Source organism: Eptesicus fuscus, chromosome 7 (assembly GCF_027574615.1).
Source record: "Eptesicus fuscus isolate TK198812 chromosome 7, DD_ASM_mEF_20220401, whole genome shotgun sequence".
NCBI classification, from domain to species: Eukaryota; Metazoa; Chordata; class Mammalia; order Chiroptera; family Vespertilionidae; genus Eptesicus; species Eptesicus fuscus.
In genome coordinates, this window is record NC_072479.1 from 28,994,731 (window position 1) to 29,011,561 (window position 16,831).

General features: G+C 42.5%; 1 protein-coding gene across 3 annotated transcripts in view; it reads left to right on the top strand.

The window, feature by feature from the left end:
- The first annotated feature begins 3,489 nt into the window (after positions 1-3,489).
- The window catches only part of SLC6A15 (solute carrier family 6 member 15), a 69,166-nt gene continuing 55,824 nt past the window's right edge, over positions 3,490-16,831 (top strand). Inside the window, exon 1 of one of the 3 annotated variants that reach the window (XM_028148590.2) lies at positions 3,490-3,572. The gene's annotated coding sequence lies outside the window, so the exon portion shown is untranslated. Of the gene's footprint in view, positions 3,573-3,702; positions 3,720-16,831 lie in introns of those variants that run through there. The other 2 variants (XM_028148594.2, XM_028148592.2) reach the window with 2 other exon arrangements.

Sequence of the window (16,831 nt, forward strand, 5' to 3'; positions counted from 1 at the left end):
TTTCTCAGCAGCATTTGTCATTTGACAGGAGTTAATATCTAAAATACATAAGGAACTCATACAACTTAATAAAAGGAAGACAAGCAATCCAATTTAAAAAATGGGCAAAGGAACTAAATAGACATTTCTCCAAAGTGGACATACAGATGGCCAGAAAACATGAAAAAATGCTCAAAGTCACTGATCATCAGAGAGATGCAAATTAAAACCACAATGAGGTATCACTTTACACCTGTCAGAATGGCTACCATCAACAAATTAACAAATGACAAGTGCTGTGAGGATGTGGAGAAAAGGAAACCCTGAAAAGAAAAGAAAAAAACATTTTTTTTTTTTTGTAAATCTCTTTTTCTGAACTCTGGTGTTACATCTTTGGGAGTTTTTTTCATAATATTGTCATTTTGAAAAATTTGGTGCTTAAAAGTGGGTACCAAATTCAGAAAGTGATTTAGAGAGGGGCAGATTTTATTTTATTATTATTTTTTTTTACAGTATGTAACAGATGCCTCTGACTGTGTGAACTCAGACAACCAAAGTCTCAGTGTTTCATTTTGCAATGTGTGGCTAATAACTGTACCTACATCATAGGGTTGGTGTAAGGATTAAGAAAAATGAAGCATACAAATTATTCCACACATTGCAAATACAGAGTGGCCAAAAAGACCAGTCTTCTTTTCCTTGCAGGTTGAAATCTTGCAAGTTCTGCTCTTCCCCTGTGTGTGCTGCCTCCTCCCGCTCCCACACCAACACAATGTGGTCATTTTCCCACCTTGTGATGAGAAAACACTCAATACTCATTAGCTAAAATATAGTAATTGAACATTAAAAATGTTAAGGGTCTTTATTATTAAAGTTTGCAAATGGATATTTTGTATCTTTGTGACAGGTTGTCAGACTTACCTCTTGGGATTCCCCCCGCCACCCCCCCGCCCCCTCCCACTTCTTGTTTTCAAAGGGATCTAGCCCTTGTGTTCATTCTCCATTTTCCTCTTGTTAAAATCTGTACCTTCACAAGAGAGCACGAAAAAATGAAGTCTGAAGCCTGTGGATCTGGGTTTAAATCTCCATTCTATCATTGAACTAGCTGTGTGATGCTTTGCATTTTTTGCCTGAGTATCACCTCTGTATAATGTCTAAATTAGGGAAACCACCTCACTGATTACTGAAGAGATTAAATAAACCATTTTAAAGCCCTAGGTACTTATTGCGAAACTTAATAGCTATTTTCCCTTAACCTCCCTCATTGGTATCAGGACATAAATTAGTATTGGTCATGTTTGAGAATACCGCTCCCCAAATACTTTGTGACTTGGTGCTTTGTACATGCATTTGAGATAAGTGTCAAACATCAATGTAAAAGAGTGAGGGGGGAATACTTGTAGGCAAGTACTAGTAAGCCTTCTTGTTACTACTGTAAACCATTCCTATAAGCATGCAAAAAAAACCCTTTGTTTTCCACAGAAAATCCTAATTCTACTTATTTTCTTAATTCTCAGTTGTTATTGGTATTATTTCACTATATCTCAATTTCAATATATACAAACTAGAGGCCAGGTGCACGAAATCTGTGCACTGGGGGGGAGGTCACCCTCACCCCAGCCTGAGCCATCTTGCAGTCAGGGACCCCTTTCGGGATGTCCGCCTGCTGGCTTAGGCCCGCTCCCCTTGGGGATTGGGCCTAAGCCAACATCCCTCTCGCAGTCTGCAACCCCTTCCTTCTTACCGGCCACCTGCTTGCTGCTCCTTACCACTTGGCTCCTGGCCTTAGTGCTGCCATGGAGGCAGGAGAGGTTCCCACCACTGCCACTGCACTTGCCAGCCATGAACCCGGCTAATGGCTGAGCAAGGCTCCCCCTGTGGGAGTGCACTGACCACCAGGGGGCAGCTCTTGCATTGAGCGTCTGCCCCCTGGTGGTCAGTGCATGTCATAGGGACTGGTTGTTCTGGTGGTTCCACCTTAATTGTTGCTTAGGCTTTTATTATATAGATTATATGTATGAACACAAAATTTGCCTGCCACCAATATGTGAAGTAAAAAGCAAATTATGCATGATATTCTGTAAGAGGTTTATTGAAACTGTTATTTTATTCCTGTGGGGTAGCAATCAGAGTATTTTTTACACATGGCAAGGCAGGGGCATCCAGGGGATAAAATCAAATTTAATTAAAAATAACCTATTTTACAGAGACTGAGAAAAAGCTTTTTTGGCTGCCTTAAAAGCTAAGGATTAGTAGCAATGTTCTGACTTGAAATTTAGGTCTTATGATTTCTTTCTAGGAGATTTTTTTCAATGCATGAAAAACCTGTCTGAAATGGGTTTATTATTTAATTCATTCATAACTGGATATGGACTGTTAAAATCTGTGGGATTGTTGGAAGGCCTAGAAGCGCACAGAGGTATTTTTATTAACCATCTGGAAGCGAAAAATATCCTTTACCAAGTCACAGAAACTTTCTGCTATATGTTTAAGGTTCATTTTGCATTTATTTCAAATTTTGAAAATTTCAAGGACATGATATTTAATCTCTGGAGCATAAGCCATGTTTAGGGGAAGATTCAGCCATTTTCAAAAGGAGGCTAAGCTCTGTGCTCAGTGATGTATATTTTAGGAATTCTCCACATGGCTTAATTATGATTATGTCGTCTTGATTGCCAGAAGAGGTAAGTCAGCCTTCACCTTGTGATGAGACCCCTTGGAGAAGAGTTGGAAGCTAAGGGGCCAGATAGGGTGCGGATCAGCGCCAGAAACAGCCTTTCCTAACGTGGCCAGAAGCCCTGAGCGCTATCAGGACACGGCTAGCGGGAGGGTGCCCAGAGTGCTTTTCTTTTTGGAGAGAAAGCAAGGGAAAATAAATAAATAAAAGGTTCCGTGAGTCACCCACTTCTTCTAGTCCCATTGCTGACTCTCAGAGAATATTCAGACGGTGAGAGGTAAGACCATTTCTATTGTTACCCTCGCTGAGACAAAGGTGGGGGTGCGGGGGCGGGCAACTGGTGTCTACCCTTTCCGAGCGGGTTGGGGAGGACCGGGTGGCCCGGGGATTTGCTTTGTTTAGCTTTGGGGCGGGCTCCCAGGTCCACCCAGCCCCGCCGGGTCCAGCCTGAGCGCTGGGAGGACGGCCCGGCAGCTGCAGCGGCCTCTGCGTCAAGGGGCGGTGGGGCGGGGAGGGGCGGCGCCCGGCCCGGGGCTCTGGCCCCCCGCCTCCCGCCTCCCGCCTCCCTCCGCCTCCCCTCTCCCCGCACGGGCGGGTCCGGCTCGTGGGTGCCTCCGTCACACACACACACACACACACACACACACACACACACACACACACACACACACACTCGCCACGCGCGCGCTGCATCTCGTGCTCCTTCCCAGCCCCTCGCAGGCCCTGGCGAGTCCCTCGGTGCCAGCCCTCTGGGCAGCGACCCCTCCGCCCGCCCCCGGACCCGCCCTTGGCAGGCAGCCAGACCGCTCCTTCCCCCCCCTCCCCCTCCATCGCAGGCACCTGGCCCCGACCCGTTGGCACCGCTGCTCCTGTCGGACGTGGAAGCGGCAAAAGGAGCCGGTTGGACCCGCTAACGGTAACGCACGCTCCTACAGCCGAGGGCTCGCTTTGCTGGGGAGGTGGGGGGAGGGGAGGGGGGGCTCGCCGTCAGCCACCCTGGGAGCCCGGGGACACGGGCGGGAGCGGAATCGATGCAGGACCCGGGAAGGCTGTGTGTCCTGAGGTGAGGGCAGGGAGGGAGACTCCAAAACGCTGGGCTGTGCAGGAGACCATCCAGGCGCTGCGCCCTGCGCCCCGTCCGAGCACCCCCGGAGAGGAGGCGAGAAGCGGAGCGTGGGGGGAAGCACATGGGTCGAAAACGTGCCGCCCTCCCTCTTTCCTTCTTGTCGTGGAAATTGCCCACGGCCTCCCCGAGAGACCGCTCATTTCCAGGTCAAATCTGGATTGGCTGAGGGTGGGGTTCCCCTGGGGCAAGTCCAGGAGGAAAGTTGGGAGGATCGCGGCGCAGAAAGGCGCGTCCGAGGCTCTAGGTGAGTTGGAAACCGGTCGCCGCGTGTGTGAGCGGCGAGGCGGGGCGAGGAGCAGCCTCCTTCCTCGTGGGCCCCGGTCGCTTTTGCTACTACACGAGGCGACCGCCGAAGGCTGTGCGTTTTCCCCGGAGCCCAACTGCCTTTTGCCCGAGGCATGCTGCGATCTGTGTTCCTACTGTGAGCCTGTCCCGGAGCCGGAGGCCCGTGGCTACCTCGGACAGCCCAGCCCAGCCCAGCCCAGCCCAGCCCAGCCCAGCCCCTGTGCTCCTGCGCACCCTGGAACTGGAGAGTGTGCCGTGAGGGTGGTGTTGCTGGGATTTCAAGGAGATGATGGGGGGGACTGGAAACCCAGACCATTGCTGCGTTTCATTCACAGGGCTGGTCTGCGAGTGGCCTGGCCAGAGGACAATTCTGAGCTTAGGAGAGCCTTTCTTGAAGGCACTCCAACCGGCCTTATAAATATGAATGAATGAATGAATGAATGAATGAGAGGTCTCTGAGACAGTTGTCTCCCTCTGGGTCGCAGAGGCCTCGGGGGCCGGAATTAGTTTCTTTTAAGCAGGGAAGCGGCGTTCGCGTGCGCGTTGGCGATGAACGGAAGCCCTAGGTTCGCGCTCTCGGTTTCCCTCTCTTTCCTCGCCCCTAACCGGGAAGGGCTGCAGTGAGACCCGGCGGCCCGCCCTCGGGCGCGGTGACGTCACAGTGTTTGGGTGCTTATGCAAATGACTGCGACCGTTTCTCCCCGGCAGGCCGTTTTCCTTGGAGGTCTTAAAGGTAGACCCCGTCGTTCGTCTGCACCATTTGTGTGGTTCCCTGTGCAGAAAGCCAGAGGGCTGAAGGCTTTGCTTTATGTACTTGGTTTGGGTTCCTCATCACCCAGTTTTGAAAGCTGTTGCAGAGCCTTGCACGCCTGGGTGCTCAGGAAATGTCCTCCTCTGACCAAGCAGCCCCGCCCAGATGCTGACCCCGCCCGGCCCCAGGCTGCGGGAACCAGGACGAGGCTGACACAGACTTGTCTTCGGAGCCCAGCACTGGGCTCGGCTTGTAATAGGTTCTTAACTAGTACCTGATGCCTGGATTTTCCCCGAAGAGTACGTGCATTGCTCTCAGTAAGTTCAGAGTACTCGACCATCGGAGTTGTCGATTTCATTTTTGTGAGCGTGAGTGCCATTTTTACCCACATGTATCTTTGTTGCAATATATTATCCCACCAAATTTTAAATTGAATTCGTTGATGATTTTTCTCCAAATGAAGCATTCAGTATATTCTGTTTTCTCCAGAAAGACAAGAAAATAACTGTTTTGAAAGGAAGACAATCTGTTTGTTGACACTTCTTTTTCTGATTGCAGTTGTATACCTGATTCAAGAATGACTTTATTCTTCCAATATGTGTAGCTCAAAATATAGTATTTTAATGACATTATGAAAAGTTTTCATACATGTTTCTAGGAAATAAGTGCTCTATTATCCACTTAATAAATAAGAAATGCTATCTTAGTGCCTTCAGGCTGCCATAACAAAATACCATGAACTGGGTGGTTTGAAAACAATAGAAATTTAACTTCTCACAGTTCTGGAGGCTGGGAAGTCCAAGATCAAGGCACCAGCACATCCTAGGTGTGTGGTGAGAACCAGATTCCTGGATTATAGATGGTGCCTTCACATAGGGGAAGGGTCTAAGTTGGCTCTGTTTTTATTTATTTTATTTTTATTTTTTTATTACTTCCTAAAGGTTCAACTTCTTATCACATGGGGTTAGGATTTCAACATTTGAATTTAATGGGGGAAGACAAACATTCAAACCACAGCAAATAGTAAAGAATTTTTAAATTGGATAATAGCTATTCGAGAGACCAATAATCAGATGAGATGCCTGACTTTTCAATAATTGAATACTTAAAACAACTTGGAATAATTACTAAAACCTAAAATCTATATTTATAATGATTTATTCAGTGATCACAGTTCAAATTTTACTGTGTGTATGATAGAAAATATAGTTCTATCAAAAAACAAAACTTGTTATAAATAGGCAAGCATTTGCATTCTTTAGATCTCTGGGGTTGTTCTCCAAGTATTTAAAAAATCATTGACTTAGAATGATAGACTTGAAAGAAACCTTGGTGATTATCAAAAGCTCTGAAAACTTCTCAACTTCTATTACTACATGCATATACATGATTAGATATAATAACATATTCTTATTCACGGTAGATTTTAAAATAGTTTTTGAGCAGATGGCTTTATTAACAAAAATCATAGGCATCATCTGATACATGAAAACATTTAAGGTTATATGGCATGAATCTTAGATTTATTTGCAATTTTCCTTATAACATAAAACAAGTCCTATTTATTCTTCCAGACATATTTAGTGAATATTTTTAATTAAAAATTTATCTGCTTAAATATTAACTTTGATCAATAGTGATTCTCTCATATTTCTTGGTGAAAAACAAACTCTATATACTGGGATGCAGGGTGCTTTTAAGTACACAATATCACTTGATATAAGATAGAGCTGTTTTCAGTCTTAAAGGTCACTTTATTTCTTCGTGATTACTAAGGTGCCCACCCTGGGAGCTTTTCACCTATCAGATTGGTAAGGTAAAAAAGATTATTCACTGTACTGACGAGGGCAGAGGGAAACAGGCACTTTACATTGCTTGTGGTAGTGCAAATTGAGGCAGCTGTTATAAAGGGCAATATTTACCAACATATAAAAGCACATACCCCTTGATCAAGCAATTCCATTTCTAGAAATTTATTCTACAGATATGCACATGCCAGGTAATACAAAGTTAGTTGCATGAACATTGTAGCAAATGATCAGAATTGAACAAAATATATGACATACTTATACCATGAACTGTCATTATACCCTCTTAAAAAAAAAAGAAAAACATGCTATTGAGAGCAAAAGTTTTTGAAGACTTTTTTGAGTGAAAAATCAAGATGCAGAATTGTGAATACTGGCATTAGTAACAGTTGTATAAAAAATGAAATAGGTTGGGTAGGTGTGGAAAAAGCACATTAACTTGAATATACCTGTTCTCTTCAATATACAAATACCTGTAGAGAACTTTGGTGCCTTAAGGGGACATATGGGTGGGACTGGATATGCTGGGGGGAAAGGGTGAGAAGATATATTTTTCACTCTATACCCTTTAATACCATATTATGTATTCAAAATACACATTGTAATTATTCTAATGTGAAACCAATAGCAAATACCCTTGGGAGAATAGTATCCAGGTATCATATGCTGTCAAATGAGATGATTAAGGTAGAAAGGTATTTTAACTCCATGATTTTTAAAAACTCATTGTCTAAAGTTTTACATATGTCTCCTTTTTTCCCACTTAACTGCGTGATTTTTATAGTTTCTGAAATTACAGGAAAGTTTTCTCTTTCAACATTTTTAGTAATAAAATTACATTAGAGCAGCAGATGGGATCTTGTGTGCCCTTCAGTCACTTTCCTGCAAATGTAACATCTTTTTTAAAGAATTAAATTTATTGGGGTAACATTGGTCAACAAGTCATATAGGTTTCAGGTGTGGGTTTCTATGTTACAAGGTCTGGATATCGCACCGTGTGCCCACCACCCAAAGTGCAAATGTAACTTTTTGCAAAGCTATTCTACAACATCACCATTAGAATGTTGACATTGACAGAGTCAAGGTACAGACCTCTTCGATCACTATAAGGATTCCTCTGTTGCCTCTTTATAAGCACAATCATTTTACCCCTGCTCCATCCCCTTGACTCATTAATTCTTTGTATTTATTATTTTGTCTTTTAAAGAATGATATAAAAATGGAATCATACAATATGCAACCTTATGGAATTGGCTTTTTTCACTCAGCATAATTACCTATAGATTTATCCTAGTTGTGTGTATCAGTAGTAGTTCATTTGTTTGTATTTCTAAGTAGTACTCCATGGTATGGATTTACCAGTTCGTTAAGTATTCACCCATTGGATGACATCTGGCTTGTTTCCAGCTTAGAGTTATTACAATAAAGCTGCTTTTTTCATGTTTTATGGAACACACGTTTTCATGTCTCCAAGATAAATGCCCAGGAGTGCAATTGTTGGGTTAGATATGGTATGACATGTTTAGTTTTCTTGAGAGCTGCACCATTCTACATTCTCATCACTAATGCATGAATGATCCATATCTGTATCTTTGCTAGAATTTTGTTGTCACCATATTTTAGTCATTCTGATAGGTGTGTAGTAACATCTCACTGTAGTTTTAATTAGCATTTCCCTAATGGCTAATAATGTCGAATGTTTTTGTTAGAAATACATGATTGATCTAGTTTCTTTGCATCCTTACTAACATTTTTTTCCTTACTAACATTTGGTATTATTATTTTTTAAAAAATGTTAGCCATACTGATAGGTGTACTATAGTCCATATTTGGACAAAACCTATGTTACAAAGTGTAAGTTGTGACTTTGTATTGTCATTTATTAAAAAATATTTTTTTCCTCTTTTTAAAATATATTTTTATTGATTTCAGAAAGGAAGGGAGAGATAGGAACAGCAATGGTGAGAGAGAATCATTGATATGATGTTTCCTGTACACCCCACACTGGTGATTGAACCCGCAACCCAGGCATATGTCTTGACTGAGAATTGAACCATGACCTCCAGGTTCATAGGTCAGAGCTCAACCACTAAACCACACTGGCTAGGCTCTTTCCCTCTTTTTGATTGCGTCTGTGATTTTTATTGTCTTTCTGCTTAATGCAAACATTTTACATAAATGAGGATATAATTTGTAAAGGAAATGTGTAGGTTTCACTGTACACTGTTGAAAATATTTTATAATACTTGTCAAGATGATTATTTTAGTATTTAATCAAATCTCTTTTTTCTTTTGCAGTTACTCTATAACTATTAACTTTTCAACACAGGCCATGTTTCTTGGGTGTTGTAATATGGTTCAACATTTTGTTTTTATTCAGATAGTCTTCACTTTTTACCCTATACTTTAGCATTAGAAAAATATGTTTTATTTTAATCCACAATGAATTTCAGATTCAGGGTTCAGAATTGGTTCATATTTAAAGAAATTTTTGTTCAATAGAATTTGAATTTATCCAAGACATGAATAATTTACTGTTTTTCTAATTCTTTATTATAGAACGATAAGTTTGTGGCAAATGCCAATAATTAGCCAGTGCAGGCCTGTCTATTTGAGTCATCTCTCATCTCTAAGATGCAAGTGCCTGCCTGCTCTATTAGGTCTTTGCATATATTCAGTGGAAACATTAATTAAATTTAATATAACTTCAAAAGAATTTATAACAATAGTTTAGGAGCTAAAAAGCCTTGAAAGTTGGAATAAGTTGCACAATATTTTATATTAATTATATAGTGAAAATATTTATAAGACCAATCAAAACAAAAGCAGAGAAAACACCTATTATCAATATCAGGAATAAAAATGAAATATGTCTGTAAATCCTACAGATATTAAAAAAAACCTGTGAAATACTATGAATCACTTTAAGCCAATAAATTTGACAACTTAGATGAAATGGACAAATTCCTTGAAAAATACAACTTACTCTAACACAATGAGAAAAAGAAAACTTAAGTAGCTGTACATTAATGAAAAATTGATTTTTTAATTTAAAATATTTCCTAAAAGAAAACTCCAGACCCCGATGCTTCTATAGGGGAATGCTGCTAAACATTCAAGATACAACTAATCCTACAAATATTTGCACAAAATAGAGTAGAAACTGCTTAAAAACTCAGTCTACCAAAATCAGAGAAGCAAAGCACAAAAATAAATGAATAAGTAAATAAATAATTACATATCCATGTTCCAATGTATATAGTTGAAAAAACCTTTACCAAAATATTAGCAAATTTATTTCAGTGCTTTTTAAAAAATGTAATAAATACATTTTTACCAAGTGGGGCTTATCCCATAATGAAAGATTGGTTTAAGATACCAAAATCACTTTAATACTCTATATAACCAGATTAAGAAGTTATATGATTATCTTACCAAAGGCAAAAACTGTGTCAAAATTTAACAGTTATTCATGATTCAAGCAACAACAACAAACAAACCAAATTCACTGAACTAGGAATAAAAAGTAACTTTTCTAAATTCATAAAATGTATTTGTGAAAAAATCTATACCTAACATTGTACTTAATAGTAAAATATTGAGTACTTTTTCACTAACACTGAGGCATAGAGGAAGATGTCTGCTCTTAACACTTCCATTCAAATTTTAGTGGATGTCCATACACTACAATAAGTCAAGAAAAATTAGTAAACAATTAGAAAAAGGTAAGCTATATTTATTTACTGATGGTATGCATTTAAAGATCCTAAGGGAGTCCAGCTGGTGTGGCTCTGTGGTTGAGCATTGACTCAGGAACAAAGAGGTCACCAGTTCAATTCCCAGTCAGTGCACATGCCTGGGTGCCATCTTGACCCCTAGTAGAGGGCGTGTAGGAGGCAGCCTATCAATGATTCTCTTTCATCATTGATGTTTCTATCTCACTCCCTCTCCCTTCCTTTCTGAAATCAATAAAAATCAATTTAAAAGTCAATAAAAACATATCCTATCTAATAAAACAGTAATATGCAAATTGACCGTACCTTTGCTATGCCCACAGCCAATCAGAGTGAACAAGATGGCGGTTAATTTGCATATGCTGAGGGAGGGAGGAGTGAAGAAAACAGAAAGCATGGCAGCTGCGCAGGTGGGCGGCGGCGCAGCTGTGGAGCACGCGGCCATGGTGGCCTCTGAGGCGGTGGCGGGCAGTGTGAGCGGCGGCAATGCGGCCACAGCAGTGGCGGTGGTGGTGGTGGGCGGGGCGCGAGGTGGAGGCAACAGGCGGGGCGTGGCGGGCGGTGTGCGAGGCCGCGGTGGCCTTGGAGGCGGTGGTGGCTGCGGGCAGGGCGTGGTGGGGTGGGCGGGGCGGGTGGGGCGCGGGGCCAAGGAGGCGGCAGCAGCGTGGGAGGCGGGTCGGGGTGATCAGAGGTGGCGGCAGTGCACGGCCACAGAGGCAGCTGCGTCAGTGGGCGCAGAGGGTCGGGAGTGTGGGGTGAGGCGGGCTGGGTTGGGTGGGCGGGAAGGGTGGGAGGTGCCCCGCCCGTTCGGCCCGCCCCGCCTGCCGCAGCGGGAGAGGTGGGGGGGTGGGAGGGAAGCCCGCCAGAAGTCTTGCAGGAAATGTTCCTGCAACGGGTCCCTAGTTAAAAAATAAAAATGTAAAAAAATCCTAAGGGATCATTGCCCTACCTGGTTTGGCTCAGTGGATAGCACATCAGCCTGCAGACTGAGGGGTCCCGGGTTCGATTCCAGTCAAGGGCACATGCCCGGGTTGTGGGCTCGATCCCCAATGGGGATCCAATCAGTGATTCTCTCTCATCATTGATGTTTCTATCTCTCTCTCCCTCTTTCTTCCTCTCTGAAATCAATAAAAATATCTAAAAACAAAAAATCCTAAGGGATCATGAAAAAATTAACAACTTAATTTAACATTATTGCAGGATAGAAAGTGTGTAGAAAAAAAAAACACACCTTTTTTAGAGAGAAAGTAAAGAAACTATAAGTAAGTGAAAATAATATACCAAGTTCATTGATGGCAAAACTCAAATTTTAAACATGTCAGTCTTCCCAAATGTAATCTATGTAATTTCATCCAAAATTTCAGCGCAGTTTTTTGGGGTAGAAATTTACAATCTAATTTCAAATTTTATGTGCAAAGTCAAATAAACAATCTTAAAACGTAAACACACACACACTAAAAGTGGTTAGTGTTGATATCCACTGAGTTAGAAATTTATTATGTTAATTTTATAAAGTTATTAATCTAGTTTTAAGTGCTTTGAAATAGATTTTTACTGAAAAATTACATGTGAAGAAAATTAAAGCAATATAAAAATGGGAGAATGAGAAAAATCCTACATAATAAAAGGGTAATATGCAAATTAACCATCACTCCGCTACATCCACGATTGGGCTGGCGGGAGGCGCGGGGGGGTGGAGACTCGCGAGTTCCCGCCCCCTGAGCCTCCCGCCAATGCGATCGGCCACCACACTGCTGAGTGGGGACCGAATGGGGCCGGCGGAACACTGGGCTCGTGTCGCCAGCGGTGGCACGAGCTCAGCGTCTGCGCCATGGCTGTGCTGCGGCACAGAAGAGGCCTCTGGGGCAGCGAGCCCACGTCCTCACCCTGGCCGGCCGTGCGGCGGGAGTGAACGGGCCTGTGGGGCCTGGAGCTCAGCATCCGCGTGGCAGGGGAGGAACCAGAAAAATGGATCTTTCCAGTTCCTGATGCTGACAGCCCTATGGGTGCCGGGGTCTTCCACCTGCAGCCCCCAGTCACAGCCCATCAGCCCCAGTCGCAGACTGGAAGCCCCCTGCCAGCAGTCCAGATGGGACCAGTGTGGCGCCGCGGTGGTGGATGTCAGTGGGCATGCTACAGACATCAAATCACTGCCACCGAGGCCACCCCCCCACACACACTCGCAAGTAGTATGGTCCAAGGGGGTGACTCCTAAGGCAAGGCTCCCATGGCAGCTGATGCTCACCATGCCAGGTGAGGAAGCCAGACCTGAAATCCCAAGCCCCCGAGTACCCGAACTGCAGGGTGTTGTGGGCCAGGGCCCTGAGGGGGGCCCCAGGACAAGCATCTTCCCAGAGGCTGTGCAGAAGGAGGGGAGGAACCTCTGGCTAGAGGCCAGGGTGAGGGATGCTGGCGTCTTTGCAGGCCAAGACAGGGCTGAGGGACACCCCCCACCTGCACCCCCGTGCATGAATTTTGTGCACCAGGCCTCTAGTGTAAATATAAGCACCGATTTAAATAATTTTATATTTCCAACATATTTTGTGTAAGTTTTTACATGCAATTGATGAATGGAAAGACACCAATTGTTTTACATTTTTAATAGGTATATTATTTAGGGCTCTTTGCTAGCAAGCTGTAGGAACTGATGCTGGCTAAGAGCCAAAAAGCATATATATTGACCAGATACAACTAAGACAAGGTCCCAGGGGCTCAAAGAAACAAAGGAACATCAGGTGCTTTACAATGAGACGGAAAAGGGCGAGGATGAAAACAGTTTTGAAAATTATGACCCAGGACCCATGACTGCTGTAGTTACTGCCTGGGCATAGTACCGTTGGAATTGATTGAGATGTCAACTTTTATTGTTTCTTTCCTTGAGAGTCATACTCCAGGAAGGAGAAATCTAACAGATATACAAGATTGTTTTCAAAGATGTGGCCAAAAATATTCTCTTCCTCTACTCATGCTCTTTACAACTTGACTTTGTTGCTTCTTCCATCAAGAAGAAGAGTCTATCCACTCTTGAATCAATGCGGCCTTAGCTGTGTGACTTGCTTTGGCCAGTGAGAAATTAGCAAATGTGACACAGAGGCTTTGCTAGCACTTGCATGTTGGGCTCACTTTTTTTGGTTAGAGGTGGGACTCTGAGCTTACAATGTGAACAAGGTGGAGCTAGCATTTTGGAGAGACACCATGTGGGAGAACCAAAGTGCTCTCTGACTGAAAGCCTGCCCCCTGACAGAATGTGAGTGAGACCATCTTAGACTACCCTCCCCCACCCCAGCTGACAAATGACTGCAGTGCAGAAGTGACCCAAGTCAAGACCAGCAAAACAACGGGTCCTCTAAGCCTAGCTCAAATTGCTAACCCACAGAATCATGAGCAAATTATTATTTTTTGTATGTTAAGCCACTAAGTGTTGAGGTAATTTGCTATGCAGGAATTGAATACATGTATATAAAAAGAATAGTGTTAAAACAACTAAATCATGTAGCATTGGCTCTGGATTCACATTATTCTTAATAGAATAATAAGCAACGAATCAGTTGTAATATAATCCTATATAATAAAAGCCTAATATGCTAAGTGTCTGACCGTTCACACTATGATGCACACTGACACTGACTAGTAGGTTAGCTTGCTGCTGGTGTCTGGCCGATCGGGACTGGGTGAGACGGGCCGGATATGCCCTGGAGCCCTCCTGTGGTCCCTCCTGGGCCCAAATAGTGCACCGGTGGGATCTCTTGGCCTGGCCTGCCCCTCTCACAATCTGGGGACTCTTGGGGGGTGTCGGAGAGCTGGTTTTGGCCTGATACCTGCAGGCCAGGCAGAGGGACCCCACCAGTGCACAAATCCATGCACTAGGCCTCTAGTACAACCACAAGAAGGGTGATAATCAAAGTGATAGAAAACATATTGAGTCCTCTCAATGTACTGGCATTTATCAAAATACTTTATCACTAGATAGGTATATATATTTTTTATTCTATAAATGAAGAAACATAAGTGTAATTAAATAACTTAGCCATAAAACCACAAGTTAAAGAGCTAGGATTTCAACTCAGTCTGTCTCTAGAACCTAGATGTAAATTTTTGGCATCATTACATAACTCTTCAGAGTGATAAATGTTAATTCCTATAATATCCCATTAAAATTAAATAAGGATTACATGAAAACATGGTGAGATCCAGTTCATTTTCCTGTTTTAGAGTATGAGTTTCATATTTAGACAGTATTCTAAATTTCTTCCTACTATAAAAGAAGAGGACATTCTCATACTTTTATTTTTTTCTATCACATTTCAAGTCCTGATTTTGTTAGCTATGTTTCTTTCAAATTTTAGGTTTTATATTTTCTTGTCAACATAATTCCTACAGATTTTAAAGCTTATTTTGTTGTGTAAACTAATGTTCACGTCTGTTCTCTAACGTGGCTTCTCTGTTACTGAGATCTTTACTTTGTTTTCTCTCATGGTTGGCTTACTTTCATGATCAGGTAATCCTTCCCAGTATGGTTTATCAGATATCTCATGGATAAAAATATTTGCCTGTGGCCTTTCAGTTGGAGTACGAAGTAATTGAGTATGAAAACTGGAGATTGAATATTTTCTGTCTTAGTTTTAATAGAGGTAATTAAATATCCTGAGAAGTCTTTTCATTTTCCCTTCCCACTTTTGCTTACCATTCCTAGGAATTTTTATCTCAGTAATTTCTCAGTCTTAACCCTTTCACAGTAGTTTTATTATCTGAAAATACAAATTTAAGCAAAACCTCTGTTATTTTATTATTTATTATTTTGTGTTTTATTAATTCTCTTCTCTTGCCTGAGTATACCCATTTTAAGTTTGTTGAATCACCTTTATCTAATTTAAGTTTCCACTAGCTTTTTCTCTAAATTATACTAAAACTAGTTGGCCAGTGCATGGATTCATGCACATTGAAAGGAAATTAATTACAAGAAATATTTTAATATGGCTATTTGCCCTTTCTCTATAATAGAAGTGTCAACCAAATTCATGATTGACAATGACAGATCAAAACACATGTGCTATTGGTGCCTGCGAAAACTTTTAATGTATCATGCATGTGCAAGTCAACTTAACCTTTTATATATATAGATTTAGCTAAACTTTTGCAGCCCAGTGAAGTACCCACCTTCTCTTTTAGGTAATTGTCAGCTACACAGCTGTAATTATCAACATGAAGCAGATTATTATTGTAGATCATGCAGGGAGAAAAAGGGTTAAATATTTATCTGAAGCCGCGTTTGATTATATTCTGCACATAGTCCAGCCAAGCCTGGAAATGGTGGCTGTGGGCGCTGGGTAATGATGTCACATAGCAACTGCTGGCTTCCTCTTCCTCGCAACTAGCCTTCTTGGAGTTTCTTCTGCCCAGGAACATGACTTGCTTTATAGCCAGCTGCAAACATTTCACACTTTAACCAAATGTCTGTGAAGCATTTTCCTGTGCCTCATCTCATTTGATCCTCACAGAAGTTCTGGAGTAGGTAGATAGGAGACTCAGTGGAATCTTATTTTCTCTTCATTAGCCAGAAAACGGAGATTTAGAAAGCTTAGAAACTTGACCCAACTGAAAAGAAGTAAGAAATGGTGGACCTTGAAAATGACTTCAGTTTTCCTGACTGCACAGAATATAGTCAAACACTGCTGCAGTTAAATATTTTACTCTTTGTTCTCCTTGCATGATCTACAATAATCTGCTTCATGTTGATATTTACAGCTGTGTTGCTGACAATTACCTGAAAGAGAAGTTGAGGTGCTTCATTGGGCTGGAAAAAGTTTAGTGAAATCAGAAAGCAGGTCTAATTAAGCAAGTTTATTCTATCTATAATAATAAAAGAATAATATGCTCATTAGATCAGACAGCTGAATGACCTTCTAGACTTCCTTCCGGACGACCTTCTGGACAACCTTCTGGATGAAGCAGGGGCTGTGAGGGCCGAGGCAAGTTGCCGCAGTTGTACAGGCCAAACCCCTTGCATGAATTTCGTGCATCAGGCCTCTAGTCTATACTAATAAAAGGGTAATATGCTAATTAGATTGGATAGACTGGATGTTTCTGGATATCCTTCTGGACAAAGTCATGGTGGGGGGGCTGAGACAGAGGTGATTAGGGGCAATCAGGCAGGCAGGTAAGTGATTAGGAGCCAGAGGTCCTGGATTTTGAGAGAATGGCAGCTGAACATCTCCCAATGGGTCCCAGATTGGAGAGGATGCAGGCCAGGCTGAAGGACCGCCCCCACCCCCCCTGCCCCGTGCACAAATTTCATGCACTGGACCTCTAGTATATCCTATATAATAAAGAGTTAATATGCAAATTAACCCTCATGCCCTCACAAGATGGCTGCCTATGACCAGGCTGGCAGGGGGGTTAGTGAGGGATGACCAAATGACTGAACAGCAGGCTGCATGGGGCAACTAGGCCAGCGGGGAGGGGAGGGGGGGC